The 20,811-nt window shown below is 37.6% G+C and overlaps 1 long non-coding RNA gene across 2 annotated transcripts; it reads left to right on the top strand.

Moving 5' to 3' along the window:
* Window positions 1–11,971: 11,971 nt before the first annotated feature.
* LOC129485843 (uncharacterized) lies at window positions 11,972–19,357 on the top strand. Of its 2 annotated transcripts, none has more exons than XR_008658788.2 (4): window positions 11,972–12,111; window positions 12,501–12,565; window positions 14,373–14,456; window positions 18,776–19,357. It is a non-coding gene; the product is annotated as an uncharacterized lncRNA (long non-coding RNA). The 2 variants fall into 2 exon arrangements; XR_008658787.1 differs by lacking the exon at window positions 18,776–19,357 and adding an exon at window positions 18,322–18,422.
* Window positions 19,358–20,811: the final 1,454 nt, after the last annotated feature.

Below are 20,811 nucleotides of genomic sequence, written 5' to 3'. Positions count from 1 at the left end.
AAAACATATTCAATAATCCAAAGACCACTGACATTGACAAGCTCTGTTGTACAGCACATGTGAGCTTTAAACGTAAGAGAGACCCCTAGACTCTTGGTCAGTGCCTATTAACAATTTATTCACTAAGTTGGCTTACTTGGGCTATTTTGGAAAGTTTGTATACATTTATGAATTTTGAATCATTTAACAGTGAGTTTAATTTCAGTTCTTAGATGTAGTTTAATTTCAATTGTGTTTCTTAGTAGCTGTGTGGCTTAGGCAAGTTGATTAAAGTTTGAGCTCAGATTATCTCTTTAACCATGAAGAAGTAACAACAGCTCTTCACAGAGTGGCAACAATATGTAAACTCCTTAGCAGAGTATATATTGGATAACACCAAATAATAAAAGTTAGCTTTTCTTCTTTCTCTCAGTGCAGTGCAGGTGACAAGTAAGATGCTTAGCTCCATTGCCAGTGACATTTCTTATTTATCAGATTATCCAGTGACCTGACTGAGGGTAGAGCTCAATGCACAAATTGCATCCCTTCCAATGCTGGGGTTCCCCAGGAAAAGGCAAGAATAGAAATTTTCTAACAACTTTCTCCCTTCCTCATTGTGAGAGATGAGGTCAGAAGGCAGGGGCCTTGAATGAACAAACGAACCTGACTAGGGGCTACATGGAAGCCATGCTGTGCTTCCTCCTCCTTCTCACAAATCCCTTTCCTCCCTTCTCTTTTCCATCCCCCATAGATCAGAAATGTGAAGGCGGTTAGCAAATGTCCAGACTCCAAACAGAAAAAACTGTGATCCTCAACAGACACAAGACATAATATTGGATTCTCTCCAGCTTCATCCTGGGAAAAATATAGGAGACTGAAGGGAAACAGGAAAATAAGTAAACACCCATAGAAAAATAAAATGTAAGATAAAAACTGAAATGTAAGAACTATCACATGGTGAGTGTCTATATTCACTCATAATAGAGTAACTACAAAATCATAAGTTTGATATTTAATCCTAATGGGGGTGAATGATTTTTTTAAATGTTGCTACTGTCATGATAAAACAAATTAGCTACATACTGACAAAGTAAAAGCGTGTTTTCTAAAATTGAAATAATTCTCAAAATAACAGTTTAGAAAGGCTGCACATTTTACAGGAAATGGGTTGAACATCACATGATTTACTCATTAAGGAGATAATTATTGAGTGCCTAAATGAGGAAAAAAGATTTATAGATTTTAAACAAGCATCCAGTTAACTAAATATTACTGAGTAAAAGAAAAACAAGTTAATGATACTTTTGTACCAATTTTATTATAAAATGTACGTGAAGAAAGGCTATTTTGTCAAACAGTTTTTCCATATAATATCATATTTTATATTTGCAGCAACCTCCTAAAATAGGAATTTCTGAGGGTATGCTTCCCATTTGAGAGATGAAAACCTCGAGGCACAGAAATACTATAAAATTGTCTAAACTACACACGCAAATTAATCTTGGGGCCAGAACTTAATGAAATATCTATGTTCTTAGACAACGCTAATTGATTATAGGAACTGCCTTTAGGATCAGAACAAGAATCTAATGTCTAAATGGTAAGTGCCTTGCCTGAATTTTCTGCTTTTCACCATTACTGAATCAAAATATGATTTAATTCAATGTTTATTTTTGGAGGCACTCTGATATTGAAGATATTTTTCTAGGTGTTATTGAGTATAGATGATGTAAGGTTTTTTTTTTTTCCTTCAAGACATGTGCAATCTAATGAAGTTCACTAGCCTGCAGGTTTATAAGCATCTTCATGATGTTCATTGTTTTAATTCTTCTTAGCCAAAAGTTATGTTAAAACTCTCAATATTATACTTTACAAAGATATCATGATGCACATGTTCTCAAATTTCTGTCTGCTTAAGATTAGTTCAGTCATTGTGGAAAGCAATGTGGTGATTTCTTAGAGCTTAAAGCGGAATTACCATTGACACAGCACTCCTATTATTGAGTATATACCCAAAAGAATATAAATCGTTCTACCATTAAAACAAATACATGTATATGTTCATCTTAGCACTAGTCACAATAGTAAAGACAAGGAATCAACATAAATACCCATTAATGGTAGACTGGATAAAAAAATGAGGCCCGTGGCCGGGCATGTTGGCTCATGCCTGTAATCCCAGCACTTTGGGAGGCTGAGTCAGGTGGATCACGAGGTCAGGAGATCGAGACCATCCTGGCTAACATGGTGAAACTCCTTCTCTACTAAAAATACAAAAAAAAAAGAAAACATTAGCCAGGGGTGGTGGCAGTTGCCTGTAGTCTCAGCTACTCAGGAGGCTGAGGCAGGAGAATGGCATGAACCTGGGAGGTGGAGCTTGCAGTGAGCCGAGAATGCACCACTGCACTCCAGCATGGGTGACAGAATGAGACTCTGCCTCAAAAAAAAAAAAAAAAAAAAAAAAAGAAAAGAGAAAAAAGAAAATGAGGCACATATACACCATGGAATACTACACAGCCATAAAAAAGAAGGAGGTCATGTCCTTTGCAGCAACATAGATGGAACTGGAGGCCATTGCCCTTAGCAAACTAATGCGGGAACAGAAAACCAAATACTGCATGTTCTCACTTATAAGTGGGAGCTAAACATTGAATATATGTGGCCAGAAAGAAGAGAATAACAGACACTGGGACCTACTTCAGTGTGGAGGGAGGGTGAGGATCAAAAAACTACCTATTGGATACTGCATTTATCACCTGGATGATGAAATAATCTGTACACAAAACCGCTATTTAACTAAATAACAAACCACATATACTCCTGAACCTAAAAGTTTAAAAAATAATAATAAAACTTTTTAAAAATTTAGATGCCTTAGAAAAGAATCTTTTGGGTTGATGGGTAAATTAAGATTGTGATTTAGTTGTGTCCAAGAATTCGAATGTTCCACGAGCATCCCAAGTGGTTCCAATGTCTGAGATGAGGATCCCACTTTGAGAAGCACTACCTTTATCTCCCCTCCTTCTCATGAGCTCTCCATGCCACTGCATTGTTTCTGATGAAATTAAGGTAATCAGAACGTCAGCTGCTTATTCCAGCAGTCACACAAAATGCCAAGGATGCACCAATTATAGTGTAAAGTGGGAGAAGAGTTTTATTTTAAGAAGAGAGGCTATAGTAAAAAGATGAAGACAATAATAGAAAGTAGAAACACATCTAAATTGGAAGAAATAAATCTTCATGAGTCAATGAGACAGGACTGGCAAGGGTCAATGGCTACTCCAGTAATAAGACGGACCAAATATACCTTAACATTTGAAACTAAGATCAACAAGGAAGTCTGCCTAAGTCCTGACTAATCAGGCCAGTTGTATTTGGATCCTTCCCTTTCTTTCTTCTCCATTCTTAGAATAAAAAGAAAATAAATTGCATGTCAGTGGATGGTGAAATGTTTTCCAGTTGCACTGATTTCAGACTGTTAACTGTTGAACTAATATACTAACATAATGAAGTAATGTCCTTGATTAAGGCTTCAGCATTCAAGTGACACTGGCTTCTTCTGGAACAAATTATGGAAGATTGCAAATGACTTAGAAGGACTGTATATATGCCAAATCTCACACTGAAATGACAAGGAGTTCTCCTCACCGCACACCCAGGTTTATCAAAGTATAATTGAAAAATAAAAATTGTATATATTTAAGCCATATACTATTTTAATATACCTATACATAGTGAAATTGATTACCAAGATCAAGCTAATTAACATATCTATCACCTCACCTAATCTTTTCTTTTATGGGGAGAACATTTAAGATCTTCTCTTTTAGCAAATTTCAGGTATACAGTATAGTAATATTAACTATAGCCACCATGTTGTTCATTAGAGCTCCAGAATTTAATTCATTCTGTGTAAGTGAAACTTTGTATACTTTGACCATCTTCCAGTTTCCCCCAGCTCCCAGATCCCTGGCAACCACAAGTCTACTCTCTGCTTCTATGATTCAACTCATAGATTTCACATAATTGAGATCACACATTATTTGTCTTTCTGTACCTGGCTTATTTCATCTAGTATAATGCCCTTCAGTTTTATCCAGGCTATCACAAATAGGATTTCCTTGTTTTTTAAGGCAGAATAATATTCCTCTGTGTGTGTGTGTGTGTGTGTGTGTGTATGTGGTGTATATATACATACATTATTTATTTATTTATGTATTTATCCATCAATGCACACTTATGCTGATTCCATATCTTGGCTCTTGTGAATAATGCTACAATAGGCATGGAAATAGAATTTTTAAAAATTATTTTAAGGTACAGAGGCCAGGATTTTTTTTGTTGCATAGAAATTTGTACTCTTATGAGTGGTTGACATGTATATGCTTTTTTTGGTATTTAAATCTATGCATTCATTCGTTCATTTAAGGAATGTATCTTGTTTGCTACTCTGTGTGAAATGTTGTTCAGGGAAAGGGGGAATTTAAAAATTAAAAATTATGATTTCTCCTAAAGGAGTTTATATCTAGATTGAACAAAAGAGAGATATTTTAAAGTAAGTAAGTATTATGAAATAATAGTTTTACTGGAGACCTAGACAGAATGTAGAAGAGAATCACATCTTACTTTGCCTCAAAGAACTCAGGGAATGTGGAGTAATAATGAGATAAGACTTGAAGAATGTAATCATGAACCAGGTGGCCAAGAGGAAGAAGGTGTGTCAGGAAACATAAATAGCATGTGTGGGTCATGGAAGCCTGAGAGAAATGATATGTTTGGAGGCTTGGAGAGAGATAAGGGTGAACAAATCAGTGGAGGCCAGCTCATGGAAGTTCTTGAACACCATGCAAAGAAATTTTCATGGGTTTTCTTCTTCCTATGGGAATGAAGAGATTCTGAACAAATTTTAAGCATAGAATGACATTGTATTTTGAGGCTAGAAAAAATACTTCTTTTGAGTCCTTAAAGAAGGATAGAATTAGGATGCACAGAAAAGATGGATCATGGAAGACTTACTACATCCTTAATTGTTTTTCACGAGACCACAGAGAGCTACTGAAATGTTTGAGGGAGAGGAGGAATCTAATTAGATTTGCATTTTAGAAAGATTATTCTGGCAACAATCAGAAGGATGTGTTGAAAGTGGCAAAACAGGAGCGGGGAATGAATAAAGAGACTTGAAGTGGCAGTGGTAAAGATGCTGGGGACAGATACCTGAACTATTTGGGAGAGAATATCTATAGGACTTGGTGTTGGTGGTATGTCAGTGTAAGTGAAAGACGGATGTGTTGGATGACTCTTAGCATCCCCTAGATTTTTCAAATGCTATGTAGAAAACATAGGCTCCAATTCTGAGGTGAAAGACTATGGGCTTCTTTTTAGATATGTACGGTTCAATCCAACTTGGAAAATTAGATTGCTATCTGATTAGTCAGGGTTCTCTAGAGGGACAAGACTAATAGGATAGATGTATATATGAAAGGGAGTTTATTAGGGAGTATTGACTCACACAATCACAAGGTGAAGTCCCACAATAGGCCGTCTTCAAGCTGAAGAGCAGGGAAGTCAGTCCTAGTTCTAAACCTCAGAAGTAGGGAAGCCAACAGTGCAGCCTTCAGTCTGTGGCCAAAGGCCTGAGAGCTGCTGGCAAACCACTGGTGTAGGTCCAAGCGTCCAAAAGCTGAAGAACTTGGAGTATGATGTTCGAGGGCAGGAAGCATCCAGGATGGAGAAAGATGAAGATCAGAGGACTTAGCCAGTCTAGTCCTTCCGTGTTCCTCTGCCTGCTTTTATTCTGGCTGCGCTAGCAGCTGATTAGATGGTGCCTACCCAGATTTAGGGTGGGTCTGCCTCTCCCAGTCCACTGACTAAAATGTTAATCTTCTTCGGCAACACCTTCACAGACACACCCAGAAACAATACTTTGCATCCTTCAATCCAATTGAGTTGATACTTAATATTAACCATCACACTATCTGTTAGGCAGATGCAAATTTGCCACAAAGCTGATAAGCTTTAAGCTTCTGGGCTCCTCACTGTACAGGTTCCTTCCAAGGTCTCCAAAGCTAAGCTAACAAATTTGTACTCATACTTTCATTTTTTATAAAGAAATCCCCATAGGTATAAGCTTTAGGCTCCACAAACCTGAATTTTCCCCTCCTATGAAGTGAATGACCATGTAAGTCTAAGCCTATGAAGAGAGATCAGGGTATACAGCAGCATGTGGAGAGTGAAAAGAAAGATTGGTGGGAATGTTATTTTCACGCTCGTCCGTGTGAAGAGACCACCAAACAGGCTCTGTGTGAGCAATAAATCTTTTTAATCACCTGGGTGCAGGTGGGCTGAGTCTGAAAAGAGAGTCAGCGAAGGGAGATAGGGGTGGAGCTGTTTCATAAGATTTGGGTGGGTAGTGGAAAATTATAGTCAAAGGGGGTTGTTCTCTTTCGGGCAAGGGCGGGGGTCACAAGGTGCTCAGTGGAGGAGCTTCTGAGCAAGGAGAAGGAATTTCACAAGGTTAATCTCTCAGTTAAGGTGGGGCAGAAACAAATCACAACGGTGGAATGTCATCAGTTAAGGCAGGAACTGGCCTTTTTCACTTCTTTTGTGATTGTTCACTTGCTTCATGCCATCTGGAGGTATACGTGCATGTCACAGGGGATATAATGGCTTAGCTTGGGCTCAGAGGCCTGACAGTTATGGTGCTGGTGGTTGCTTGACATAAATGAGCTAACATAGGCAATTTATTTGCTATAAAAGCTTTTGTTTTAATGAATACTTGATATACACAAAGTCAAAGCACACAGTGCTACTGATCTTTACCTTATTTTCACAAATTCTTTCCGGAATGTTATAAAAGGATCACTGAATTTATGAGTAATTAGGTTAGAAGAACTTTAGGGTTCCTTGGAGCTTAAAAATTCCATGATTGGCATAGTAACACTGTGGTTACATCCTGTGGCCCAGTCATCCCAAACGGAAACATTAGGCTGTCTGGTCTTTTCCCAGTGTACTTCACAGAAACCTACTCATCTTTCTTACCAAGTTTTTCTAGATCACATTTTACCCTGAGAACTGGCACTTTCTCCTTCATGCCTCTATACTTATTACTAGCATATTAATTATAACACTTTACTACTCTTAAATTATATGTCCCTCAGTTATATAAAATAGGGGTCAGCAAACTATAGCCCCGGGCAAAACGCAGTCCACCACCTGTTTCTGTAAATACAATTTTGTGGGAAGACAGTCGCATCAGTTCATTTATATATTTTCTAAGGCTGCTTTTGTACTATACAGATGAAGTTGAGTGCTTGTAACAGAGAATATTGTAAATATTGTAAAATGTTTACAATCCAGTCCTTTACAGAAAATGCTTGCTGACTCCTGATATAGAGGGTTCTTTAGAAGAAATAAACAGGACATATTCTTTTTCTGTATCCTCAATATTTAGCAAAGCACCTGGAATAAGGGATATACTCAATAAATACTTGTTGTATGGATGAGTGAGACATACAATTACACTACTATCATTATCCTTCTCATCACATTGTACATTCAGTTATAGATTGCTGTAAATTTTTTTAAATGTGTTAAGATAATCAAAGACGTTTCCAGGAAGGGAAGTCTAACTTACTGAATTAGTTTTGTTGGAAACTTTGAAGACTCAATATTAAGTAACAGAGTTAGGCCTGATGGTCTCCAGAAAGCAAGAAGAATGTAAACAACATAGGAGATGGGGTCAGTACATGCAGAGTGAATAGAACATTTTCATTCTTTCTCAGGCCCCGATCATTTTTTCACTCAGCAATTAATAATTATACACACTACAACTTGATTTCTACCTGTTTATCCTCAAGAGAATAAAAGAGGAGAGGGAGAATTTTAAGAGAGGATCATGTGATACCACCATTAGCAAAACACCTTCTAAATGATAGACTACTATAGTAGATTTCATGATCAGGTTTATGGGTTTGTTTTTTTCTCTACAGAAATCCAGAAGTGTCATCTAAACTAATAAAGCCTTCTATTTATCAACACATTTTTCTATTTAGTGTCCTGACTTCTAAAGAAATGCAGACACAGGCATAGGAACTTGTCAGTATTTTACTGCCTGTTTGTCCACTTGGAACACAAACAATAAAAGGAATTAAAATATAAACATCAACTGCATTTTCTCTATGGAACTAAAATCTCCAAGCTCACAATAATGTTGACATAATTAGATAATAATTAAAACAATTTTAGAATTAAAATATGCTGGCTTCTTTGCTGATTGCACAGATTATATTTTGCACAAACAAGATAGATGGAAACTATTCCTTTTAAGTTCATAAATCACAAAATTGAAAGTCAATTTATTAACAAAAACCCAGCTCAATCACTGCAGAAAATCACCTGCCTCCTAGATACAGAGGTATAATACTGTTCTACCACTTATACATCAAGATAGACATTATAAAGATTATAGTCAACATTATCAAGTAAATGGATCCATGGAGGTCCAAATGTTTAAAGCTCCACGTTTTGAGGATAAACAGAGGCAAAATTATTCTTCAGAAAAAAAAGGTTATGACTACACTGAGTCCCCTTCTGACTCCTTAGTAATGACTTAGGGACTGTGGTAGATTATTTGCAAAGATGACCACAAAGTTCCTTTCTTCTTAAACATGTGACTCTAGCTTTGCCACCTCTCTGTCATTGAGTAAAGTCTATTTCCCCCGTCTTGAATCTGGGCTGGGTTTGTGACCTCTTTGATTAATGGAATGTGGTGGAAGTCATGCTCTATGAATTCCAAACTTCTACCTGAAAAGCTCTTCTACCTTCTACCCTTGCTGCCTTGGAACCTGGGACCACCATGCTGTGAAGACTCCAGGGACATGAGGCCATGTGGAGAGAGTCCCAACCATTACAACCATCCCAGCCATTTAGCCTGATCCCCCACACTGAGTCTGTTATTGGTGTTCTTGTAATCTCCCAGGATAGAAATCAAGAGAGATCACCAGCCATAGCAGCAAAGAAAAAGAGAAAGCTTCATTTAGCTGGTGTGCAGGGGAAGGCAGCACCATGAAAGGTAAAGGGAGGGCTGTGTCCTGAGGGTAGAATATGTGTAAGTTTTATAGGGCCTATTCTACAGAAAACGATTTCATCGGGGCATGGATAGCAGGGATTTCTCTAGCACTTGCACAGTGGCTTTACATGCTTCTTCATGCAATTCATGTAACATTAACATTTTAAACCTCCACCTCTGAGCATGATTTTTAGCCTTAAAATGAGAAAAAAAGATCACTATGAGTTGAGGCTTAAGCCTAGCTGTGCATTCAGGGCCTCGGTGAAGTCCCTAGCCCCAAAACCATGAACTTGTGTTAATACTTTCCTGGGCTTTTGATGCTGATTGGCTGTAGATGAAGTAAGATACAGCTTGAGTCAAGGGGCCTTTGTTCTTTTTCTCCAGACAATATCAAAACAGAAAACCAGCCAGCTTGTCTGTCTCAACTGTAGCTCATATATGAACTAGGCAATTACGGCAAAAGAACTACCCAATCAATACAAGCAATAATTTGTTGACATTGTCAGATACCATGGCTTGGGTTGGTTTGTTATGCAGCAAGAGTTAACTGTTACAAAGCACAAGAATATTACAGAAAATACAGAGAAGGACTTTACCATTTACTCAATGATTATCCAGTGATAATTGTGGAAGCAACTGCAACACTCATTTTTACTGTTCTATATTCATGTTATTTTTAAGTCCCAAAATATCATTATTCTTACTGGAACCATGTTATATTTTCTGTATATTGAGAAATCTAAAACCCAAATTATGTATGCCATGAGCCTTACCCACAGAATCAATGCTACAGTAATGCTTTGATTCCAAGAAATTTGCCCTCATTTTGAAAGTATTCTGAACATATCAAATAAATAGATCCATGGATCCCTCATGTGTTTAAAATCTTTTTGGGTTATCTTATTATTTTAATTTCCATTTCTTAGGTTAATTGGGAATCTTTCATGTTTATAATTCATTTTTATTTCCCCAGGGTTAATTTGGGCCACCATCAATTCCACGGTCTCTGATGGAGTGATTTTAGCATGGAGGTGGGAGAGAATACTGAAAGCAGGAGGGAAAATATGTTTGGGGAGTTAGGAGGGGAGGAACATGGAGATGAAGTTTCTTGGGCTCAATTCTCAACCTTCTCATGAGGCCCAAAATCTTCATTTATTCCAGAGCTGAATTCCCTCAGGGCCCTTCTGCTTCGCTTGCTTTTTTTTCTTTGTATAACTTCAACTTCTATTTTAGATTCAGAAGTTACACATATAGGTTTGTTACATGGGTATGTTGTTTGGAATACCGATTCTGTTACCCAGGTGATGAGCATAGTACCCAATAGATAGTTTTTCAACTCACACCCTCCTCCTTCCCTTCCTTCTCTAGTACTCCCCATGTCTATTGTTCCCATCTTTATGTCCATGTGTACCCAATGTCTAGCCCTCACATGTAAGTGAGAACATGCAGTATTTGATTTTCTGTTCCTCTATTAATTTGCTTAGGATTACCCAAAGGAAAACTAACTGTTCTACCAAAAAGACACATGTACTTGTGTGTTCATCACAGCACTATTCACAAACCAAAGATGGAATCAAACTACATGCCCATCAACAGTGAATGGGTTAAAGAAAGTGTGGTAAAAATTAGCCGGGCATGGTGGGGGGCACCTGTAGTCCCAGCTACTCAGGAGGCTGAGGCAGGAGAATGGCATGAACCTGGGAGGTGGAGCTTGCAGTGAGTGGAGATAGTGCCACTGCACTCCAGTCTGGGCAACAGAGCAAGACTCTGTCTCAAAAAAAAAAAGAAAAAGAGAAAAGAAAGTGTGGTACATATACACCATAGAATACTACACAGCCATTAAAAAGAGTAAAATCATGTCCTTTCACTTGCTTTTTCCTGTTAGAGACTGGTTCTGGTTTTTAGGGCCTCACTCATTCCTCCTTCAATAATATTTATCTTAACCAAAACACGCTTCCTTGGTCATCCTCCCTAACGAAGCTGTGCTCACTCAGGGGACTCAGACCTCAAAGACTGTGCCCTGGACAGACTCCTTATCAAGTGCAATAGTAACTGAGAAATCGCAGTTGAAAATGATGGAGATTCTATTTGATTTTTTTCTTGTGCTATTTTAGTATTGGATAAATAAGCACGAAAATACTGAAGTGCTTATTTTGCTCCAATATTGAAATCACAATGTGAGAGCTTGTTCACTACTGCCAAGAGCTGAGTTTAATTTTGATTTCAAGATTTACCACTTCCATAGTCCTCTAGCTCACCTCTGGATGCAGCCTCTGGCTTGTTTCCTCACCAGTCAGCTACACTACCACTGATCACCATTTCATACTTAATCCTTTGAGGGATCCATGGCCTTCATTCAGCCTCACCTGTGGGAAGAGACATTCCCATTATTACTGGCTGAGGCGTGAGCAAATCCTCCAGGCTCTGTGAGGCCCCTCTGTGACCTCTGACTTCATGTCATTTGCAGCATCCTTACTTCTGCTTGGCCAAGAGTGTCTCAGTATGTCTTTTATTCCTACAGCCCCATCAGATCCCAAAATAATAGTAGCAATTACTTTTTGAGCACTTACTATGCACAAGGCACTGTTATAAGAATTTTGTAAGCATTCATTAAATGGTCACATTATCATCATCATCATCTTGATGTTACCCCTTAAGTCCTGTGGAGATATGTTTAGTCACTACTCTCAACTAGTGTCAAGACTTAACACCAATTTTTTCCTGCCTTGGGGCTTTATCCAAATTTCCAAATACTTATTACAGAAGCTTAAGAAATATTTTAGCTCTTCCACAGCTTTGTAGAGAATTGCAACACACATTAGCATAGTAAATCTTGATAAGTTTATAATTATTTTTGAAACTTATTTAATCTTATTTAATCCAATATTTCCTAACATTATTAACTGTGGAAACTTTCTCCTGTAGTAGTTAACAGTTCTGCAGAACATTTTAGAAATGGTAACATAAGTATAAACAACAAAACAGTGAGATTCTGATACCAACTTCCAGTTCCTCCTCACCAAGACTTTGTGAAAACTCTTCAGCTCATCTGGCAAAACGAACAGGTTATGTTCTGGTTCCTTCTGGATGTTCTTTTTAATATCTCACACTTTTCCAGGCTTTTGCTGGTCTGTAATTGAAAGTCACTTTTTCATATGGAGGCCCTTAATCTTATGTTTCTGTATAACTTATTAAAAGGTTATTTTAAGGGCATGAACGAGAGGCCTCTTAAAGTCTCACTCTTCTTACTGCCCAGAGGTAGTTGGGCTCTGTTTGTTGTATGCTGCCTCTTTTTTTCTAATTAGAGTGATCTGTTTGTTATCTACTCTCTGGGTTCTGGGTGATCTGTTTTCTCTCTTTGTGAAGCAGGGAGGGTGGAGTTTTTAAATATCCTTTTGGCAGGAAGCATAACTTTCTGATATGAATCTAAACTGGGAAATCAATCTCTCCTCAGGCAAATACACAGATACCAGGACACTTCCTTTTGAACACTTGGCTGCAGAAGCTAAGAGACATGGGGTAAGGAGATGAGAGATCTATTCCCAATACTCCTAATGATTTTTTTCTGCGATTGAGAACAGAATATCTGGGAAAACATGTTATATGTATGAAGTTCTTCATTGTCCAACAGCAATCTCATAGATACAGGTCAAACCGATATCTAAAGACATTGGTGCTTGATAGAGAATGCCAGAACAAAAAACCAGGAGAACCATTACAAAGTCATATAACAAAAATAGCTCCTGGCATTTTAATCTTACTCTGTGATTCTGGTGGTAGTCAATTTAACGCTATTTTGATTTATGTAGCACTGAGAATGGTACTGCCTATATGTAGATCTGAGCTAGCTGACATTTCCTAAAGGAATACAAAATCGCAAAAGAAAAAATTTGTATTATTATTATTATTTGTATTAACCACTTGAGGTATTCTTCTAAAATAACATTCTAAGATACCATTGCCCAAAAGAAGTTTCTGAAATGACGGAAATGTTCTGTAATCTGCACTGTCCAATACGGTAGCCAACAGCCACATGTAGCTATTAAGCATCTGAAATTTGGCTAGTGTGGTGGAAGAGCTGAATTTTAAATATCATTTAATTTTCATTCAGTTTAAATTTAAATAGCTACATTTGTCTAGTGGCTACTGTACTGAGCTGTGCAGCTCTAAGAAGCTTGCTCTATAGTTAGCCAATGGAAGTATCAAATCAAAAGGATCTTTGCTTGTGTTTTCCGAAATTAAGTGAAAAACACACAAATCATAATCTGTAGTCTGTCATCTATGTTTCTATTTATGGTAATGTTTACGTGTGAGTTAGTCATGTAAGAGACATAGCAATGTAGGCCATTAAACATACTGAGTCTCTAGAAGGCACCATGCCTGGTACTAGGTGCAGGAGAAGATAGCAGAAATCACACTAGACAAGGCTGTGAAAAGTAATTTATAGTGTCTGGGATAAATTGATCATGGAATAAGAAACAAAACAAACAATTAGGCAAAATAGTAATTAATGCACTAAAGGAGAATGTTAAGTACTCACAAGCCAAAATATTTAAATGAGTTGGGTTTTCTTTTACTGACAACAAAACTAACAAGAAAACATAAAGCTGGTAAGGAAATCTTAATCTTGGACTTGTTTGGTAATGATCTCTTGTCGCTTTTCTTCTGCCTTACCACCAGAGTTCAGCATCCAGATCTCAACAGAATACATTCTGAGTCCTAGTGGAGTCAGAAGCTTAAGCATTCAACAAAAATAATGCATTCCCAAATACTCCTAAAACTTAACTTTAGTCTGGGTTGGCTCGGGTTTAACTTTAGTCGTTTTTTTTTTTGTAACTTTAGCACACGGCAAAACAAAATTGAAATGTCAATAAAAACGTATACTGCCAAATACATTGGAACATTAAAAAGGCCACAGGGGAGATTTTGACAACTAGTGATAAGTTAAATTTAAAGTGACATAAGTACATACAGTTGGCTAAAGTAAGTATAATTTACTTGTCAATATAACAGCCTTTAAAAAGATCACAAAATCAAGAGGTTATAAACCATTACATGAAGATTGAGTTACAATATTCTTTCCAAACATTAGCAGAGTAAATTGAACTGGATGAAGCAAAGAAATGTACAGATGAAAAAAAAAAGATGAAGGAAAGTAAAATGTAATACAAGAGGAATAAAGTACTTGAAAAAATTACAGTGAAATAGCCAGACTCCAGTGGGAGATGGATTCTTTAATGTGATATATCCATAATCTGATTTTGGTTTTAAATGCAAAGTAAAAATATGAAAAAAGCATTGATATCATAATGTGTTCTCTTTGCAGATATGCCAATTGATTCTTACATGATATGAGAGATATAGGCGAGCCAAAAGACTGCAGAGCTTCCAGTTTTATCTCCTCAGCCAGGTATTAACAAATCATTTTTTGAAAGTCCAACATTAAATGGATACCAAAAACCTAGTTTCATTCATTTTGCCCTGAATGACATTTTATAAATTTAAAGTTCGCTAGCTTCAAGTATTTTTCTTACGCTTTAGTCTAAACATTATTTGATTTTACTTTATCTTATTAAATTATCTTAGTACACCCCTTAATGTATGTATGTTAAAATGCTTAGAAGAATCACTGAATTTCTTCATTAATCTATTTTCTGTTTTAAAAAAGCCTTAATACATTTTATTTATTTTCCCACTCAGACTTTGTCTCAAATTATTCCTTTATTATCTTTTACTCTCTGATATGTAAGACACTGGCTATGATTTTTCAAATCATTTTAAGTTAGTCCTTCTCTACGTATGCAAAATGATGTGGGAACTTGACATCCCATACTTCCTTAAATACTCAAGATTTATTTGATCTGTTTGTCTATCTTCAGCAATTGCCTCAGTTTACCCTACCCATTTCTTGGTTATCTGAAACCCTCCAACAAGCATCCCTACAGACAGATTGCTTGGTCAGGGGTGCCCTGAATGAAGTTAGATGTATTTGCCTACCCAGTCCCCAATACATGAGAAGATGACATGTGATTCTCATCTTACAAAAGAAGGAGCGTTGTCAGTCCAGGTTGTCATCAGTAGAGTGTGGATGTAAAACTTGAAGTGATCCTGGAACATAGAGATAAGCTATCTCTGACCTTGAAGACATGCAACTTTTGAATAAATTACTCAGCTATGGAGATCACGGCAGGCATGAACTACAGGTGGCTAATAGCCTATATAATTTTGATGTATATACAAATTATTGTCGTTTATAGGGAACTGTAAAAAATAATACCAAAAACATTTTTGTTGCTTATGGGTTTTTTTGTTTCAGTTTTTGGTTTTTTTTTGAGACGGAGTCTCGCTCTGTCACCCAGGCTGGAGTGTAGTGGTGCAATCTCGGCTCACTGCAAGCTCCGCCTCCCGGGTTCACACCATTCTCCTGCCTCAGCCTCCCGAGTAGCTGGGACTACAGGCGCCTGCCATCATGCCCAGCTAATTTTTTGTATTTTTAGTAGAGGCGGGGTTTCACCGTGTTAGTCAGGATGGTCTCAATCTCCTGACCTCGTGATCTGCCTGCCTCGGCCTCCCAAAGTGCTGGGATTACAGGTGTGAGCCACCGTGCCCAGCCACTTATGTTTTTCTTTTTTTAAAAAAAAACTCTAAATGTGTTGCATGTTGGTATAATTTGTGTTATGGGTTTCTTAGGTTTTTATGTTAACACTTTATAGCCTGGAATCCCTAAAACATACAATATTATATAAACTTAGCTCTATGTATAAACTATCATTACTCAACTACTTGAAAATATTTTAAATTGTGATGGCTTTCATTTTGGTCTTTTCTCAAAGCAGGTTCAAATGTAATTTTTGCCTATGCCAGTCTTTGGGCATTTTAGCATTGCTGCCTTATAAGAACTTCCTTCCTCTTAACTGGCTATAAATTATTAGCCTGTAAATTGGACATTACAAAGTAAAGAAGTTTTCTTTAGTTAAAAATATAAATCTTGTTGAAATACAGACACAAGAATGATTCATTTGAATACTGCTAACAATTGCCCCTTCCACACACACATTGAAAGCTATGTCCTTACTAAGTTAAATGTGAGTGATAATTAAAATGTAATATTAAAAGTTTATCAAAACTTATATTTCTGTAAAGTATTTAAGTCCCATACACCAGAAGAATATATAACTAAAGTGGCATATATTTCACACATTATAATAAAAATCTATTTTTTCACGTATCAGTAGAAAACTGCAAATGTATACTTCATACAAATGTAAATTAAAACTATAGCCATTCTTTCACCACAGGAAAAATGTCGGAAGGATATTTTCAATCATGAAGTGTGTAGGTACACTCATTAACCTGTGGGAATTAACCATCTGGCACATAATATCCTTACAGGTTTGAAAGAGAAATAAGTACTTCTCAACAAAACACTTTCCATTCACTATGCAGAAGAGTCATTAATTGAACACTCACTGTTGAGTTGAAACACAAGGAAATAAGATCTGCGGCACAGAAGCAGGTCACCCTTAAAAAGTTATTAGAGCCCCAGTGACATTGATAAAAGACCACTCAACAACTTTTTGCCAAACCAAAGACTCAACAACAAAAAAAGCCATCTGTGTACAAAAAAGCGGTTCCAATCCTGGGCATCTGCAGGAGTTTACATTCCAGGTCTGTTTATCTATATACCTATAATAACATTCCATAGATTAATCACTGCTCCTCCACCCACAGATCTAGTTTTGGAAGATGATGGTACATTGAATAAACCTGAAATGCACCTGTGCTGACATACAGTCCAATTTCATTAGTCTCTGTGATACTACAGAACCACCAAAACAGCAACCCGAGACCTTCTTACCCCAAATAAATGGGACAAGTAGTTAGATGTTAAGAACAAAAATGTTGGTAAAAGTAAAATTATTTACCCTAATATTCCCACACTAAGACAGTACACTATAACTTCAAGCAATACAAATTATATATACCTCGTTAACAAAGAATCATAAAAACTAAACATTTGTTCTCTTACAAAATCAATTCTTATCACTCTGTTAGGGCATCACAGTAGTACAGGAGGATGTCTTCATCTGTTGAGTAAGCATTACTTGAGTGCCTCCTATGGATTCATATTTCTATTTGAGGCTTAACAAAACACAAGATAAGTAAAGGATGTTGCTCAGGAATTCAGACTGTAATTAGGGCAAAAAGCTACACACACATGAGTCAACTTGTAAATCATTCTTAGGCTACAGGTATGTTTATGAGATTATTCTGGAAAAATCTTAAAACCACTGTAAAGTAAATTTAATCAAAAAATGTTTCTTGTACCAGGTAAAACTTAATATATGAGTTTGAAAGAAAAGGAGGCTTTGGATTGAAGGGGAAGAAATGGAAAAACATTATAAAAGAAGAAGAAATGACAGGGGGGAGGGGAGAAGAAAATGTTTCCTTTCTAGAATAGAAGGCCCCATGAGAAAGCAGTGAGGGATGAATTGTGAAAAATACATTGGGGCTAATGGGGATCCTTGGATATTGAAGTATAGGGTTTGAAGCAATAGGAAGATACTCTACATTTTTCTTTTTCAGAAAACAGAAATATTTAATCCTTTTTCCACAAATTAGAACTTGCTTTATCCTCAGAGCATAGCTTGATATGCATACATACACACTTACAATTTGTTTCACAAAGTGTTAGACTGGTATTGCAGTGCAGGACTTGGGAGCAAATCATTGCAGGAGAAAAAGATGTGAAAAAAGCCACACTTCTGACTGGTCATCTGGAAAGTCAACGTTTTTCTAATTCTATCTTGTTACTTATTATTCCAAATTATTCTTTATCATAATCTTTCTTTTCAGGAGAGAGAATTATTATGAGAAGTGCTGCCATGAATTTTTCTTTCCCACCATCAGTGCAAGAGCCCAAAATGTTCTCAATCAAACCCACTCACCCACTTCCAGAAACATGTCAACCAGGGGGATCAATCCATCTCCTGAAATTTCCGTTTCTCCCAATATGCTCTGCTGAAATTCTCTGAAGTCCCCGAACCTCAAAATTCCAAGTATCAAAGTCAGTGCCAGGTGTCAAACCTGAAAGATAAAAGCAGAGAAGTTCCCCTCTGCCAGCCCTGGGCTTCCACTTCTCAATAATAATAATTATAATAACAATAATTTTTTTTAAATCCTAGCTTCCTGTAATTATGGAAAAGAAAAACTTTTTGCCAAGATCGTCTCCTCCCCTTTCCTCATTCCTGCTCCCCCATTCCTCTGCCAACAAGGCCTTCTCTCCCACTTGAGGGCTGGACCACATGTGATTCCCGTGGCACGCTGCTTCTCCTGAGCACTCTACAGCCGTCCTCTAGCCAAACCCAGCACCGGTCAGATGGGGAGAAACCAGAGATAGGAAGGTGCTCACACGCGGGAGGTCACAGTGGAGCCTCCGTGAGAATTTGTGAGTGACCTCCAGGGCATCATAATTCTTGATCATTCATCACTGCCTCATTTCTGTCCCTCTCCCCAACCCTGACCTTCGACACTGGGGGGTCTGAGTGAAGAGGGACCTGCCTGAAATCAGGGCCCAGGAGAGGAGGGGAGAAGGGGGCTCTTTCGCAGTCAGTCAGTGATTCAGTCTCAACTTGTCGAAGGACTACACTGGAGGCTTTCCACCGCTACCCCAGTTGGTTCCAACAAAGGTAAAAAATGAATGTTCCTGATTTTCTTGTGTAATTCCAGTCACCAGAAGAAGGTTACAGGTCATGAACTGCAGACTCAGGAAGATAAATTGGCAAAGCAGCACTGTGATGGAAGAGCTCCTGGCAGCAATGGAAATACTGAAGCCCAGCAGAAAGAGTCTAAGTCGAGGAGGCATGAGGACAAGATGATCTGTAAATGCCCTTGTTTGCATGGGTGAGATGTCACCATTCCCATACATTCACAGAGCAACCCACAGAGTGAACTATATACCAAGTGAGCAGAGGATAAAGTAGGATGATCACAGGAAGGGTAAACAGGCCCCTCCCTAACCTGGAGTACCCTCACAACATTTGCTCAGCAATTTATGACAAGTCTGCTTTTTATCCTGCTGTAGACACCTAAATGAGCCCAGTATCCCAGTTAAGTCCTGAACCCCCAAAATTCATCTAGGCTCATATGCCGTCCTATTGACATTGCTGCTCTTTTCCTGGTTCCCTCACATCAACTCTCCAATTTGTGTGACTATCCCACACCCCACAACCATTTTTAGTTTTTATGTTAGCTCTTATTCTAACCGGCAATGTGGATTAATGTTTTAATTTTGAACTTACCATTCCAATTCCTACCTCAAAGCCTTTCTCCTAGTTGGAATCTAGCCTCAAGTCCTAAGTGCCATGCACCCTTGAGATTCACATCCTTGTCTATTTTGTGTCCAATTATATCTTCTATTCGTTTGAATTCACATGAATAATTAAAATCAGAATTTGAATGGTCTCTGCTACTAAATCTACTTTTTAAAGTGTATGTAGTTCAGGAATCACTCTAACTTCCTATGTACTCAAACTAGAGAAATCTTATACTCCTTCCGGAGCCAAACGTATTAGACCACAAAGCCTTTGGCAAAGCCCTTGGCTTTTGGAATTCAGACTAGTGCCTGAGACAATTCCTTTGCAAGTTAAGATTTGGAGAGTTTACTAAACACGTGAAAGACTGAAATTATCTCCATAGCCACTTCCTTAATACTCCATTCTGTGTTACTCTGAAAGACAGTTTCTTTAAGTCCAAATTTCTAAGGAAAGATTCTTTGCGCAAGACATTCCTCTAGCACTTCATGCTTTTCCTTGGAGAATTTTCTCAAACACTTATAAGACCAAGTAGAGTTTATAAGGCCAGCTACCTTTCAGATATTGAAATCCCTCAAGCCTTAACCCCAGGTGGTATGGCCATAAGCACAAATTTTCAGGAGAATCATGAATTTTTAATAATTTTGTTGGTATCAGTAGGCTTTTGCTATTTTTCTTAGCTTGTTCATTTTCCCACTGACATTTGTATGCCATCTCTTCAATTCCAGTTTCAAAACAAGACAGCAAAACTTTTGAAAACAGAGTTAAGAACATTTGACCACTTGGTACACAGAACAGAGTAGCAATAGCCTCTCCCCATCCCCTTGATTAAACATCTCAGACCAGAAATAAATGTTAAAATCTCAAATACAGAGATAGAATTCTACTGGGTGTCAGCTGTTCCAGAGTAGCTTTAAAAGGCTGGGCTCTGAATACCACATTAGAGGCAGGAATTCTGAAGGCTGAGAACCTAGTCCCATTTATTCATTCTTTCATCCAACCTCCACTTACCAGCACTGGCTCTTACTATTCCATTCCACCATAGAGGCTATAAAGATAAATAAAGTTTTGTGCCTGCCAGATATATTTCTTCTTGGCTTAAAAAGAGACATATTACTGTCATGCATACAGCTTATCTAGTGAATAAAATTTTCCCATCTACTTTTATTCATCTTCAGGTCCTCTCAGTTTCTGCCTAAAGTTTTACCTATATTAACTCTAGTACTTTGATCTATAGAGGGTACCCAACAAGTGTCTGTCAAATGAATGAAAATGCAAAGGACCAAATGAACATACTATGTGCCAGTTACTAGGTGAACAAGAAAGACATGGTCCTGACCACATCTTACAGTTTGCAGAAATTACAATGGAATAAACAAGTACCTGTAAGAGGTGACAACGTGCTAGCAGCACTTGCTCACTCACGGCGCCTCCTCAGCCTTGGCGTCTGCT

The sequence above is a fragment of the Symphalangus syndactylus genome, chromosome 7 (genome assembly GCF_028878055.3).
Source record: "Symphalangus syndactylus isolate Jambi chromosome 7, NHGRI_mSymSyn1-v2.1_pri, whole genome shotgun sequence".
NCBI classification, from domain to species: Eukaryota; Metazoa; Chordata; class Mammalia; order Primates; family Hylobatidae; genus Symphalangus; species Symphalangus syndactylus.
Note: the sequence above shows the minus strand (reverse complement) of the source record. Positions and strands in the feature narration are given on the sequence as shown.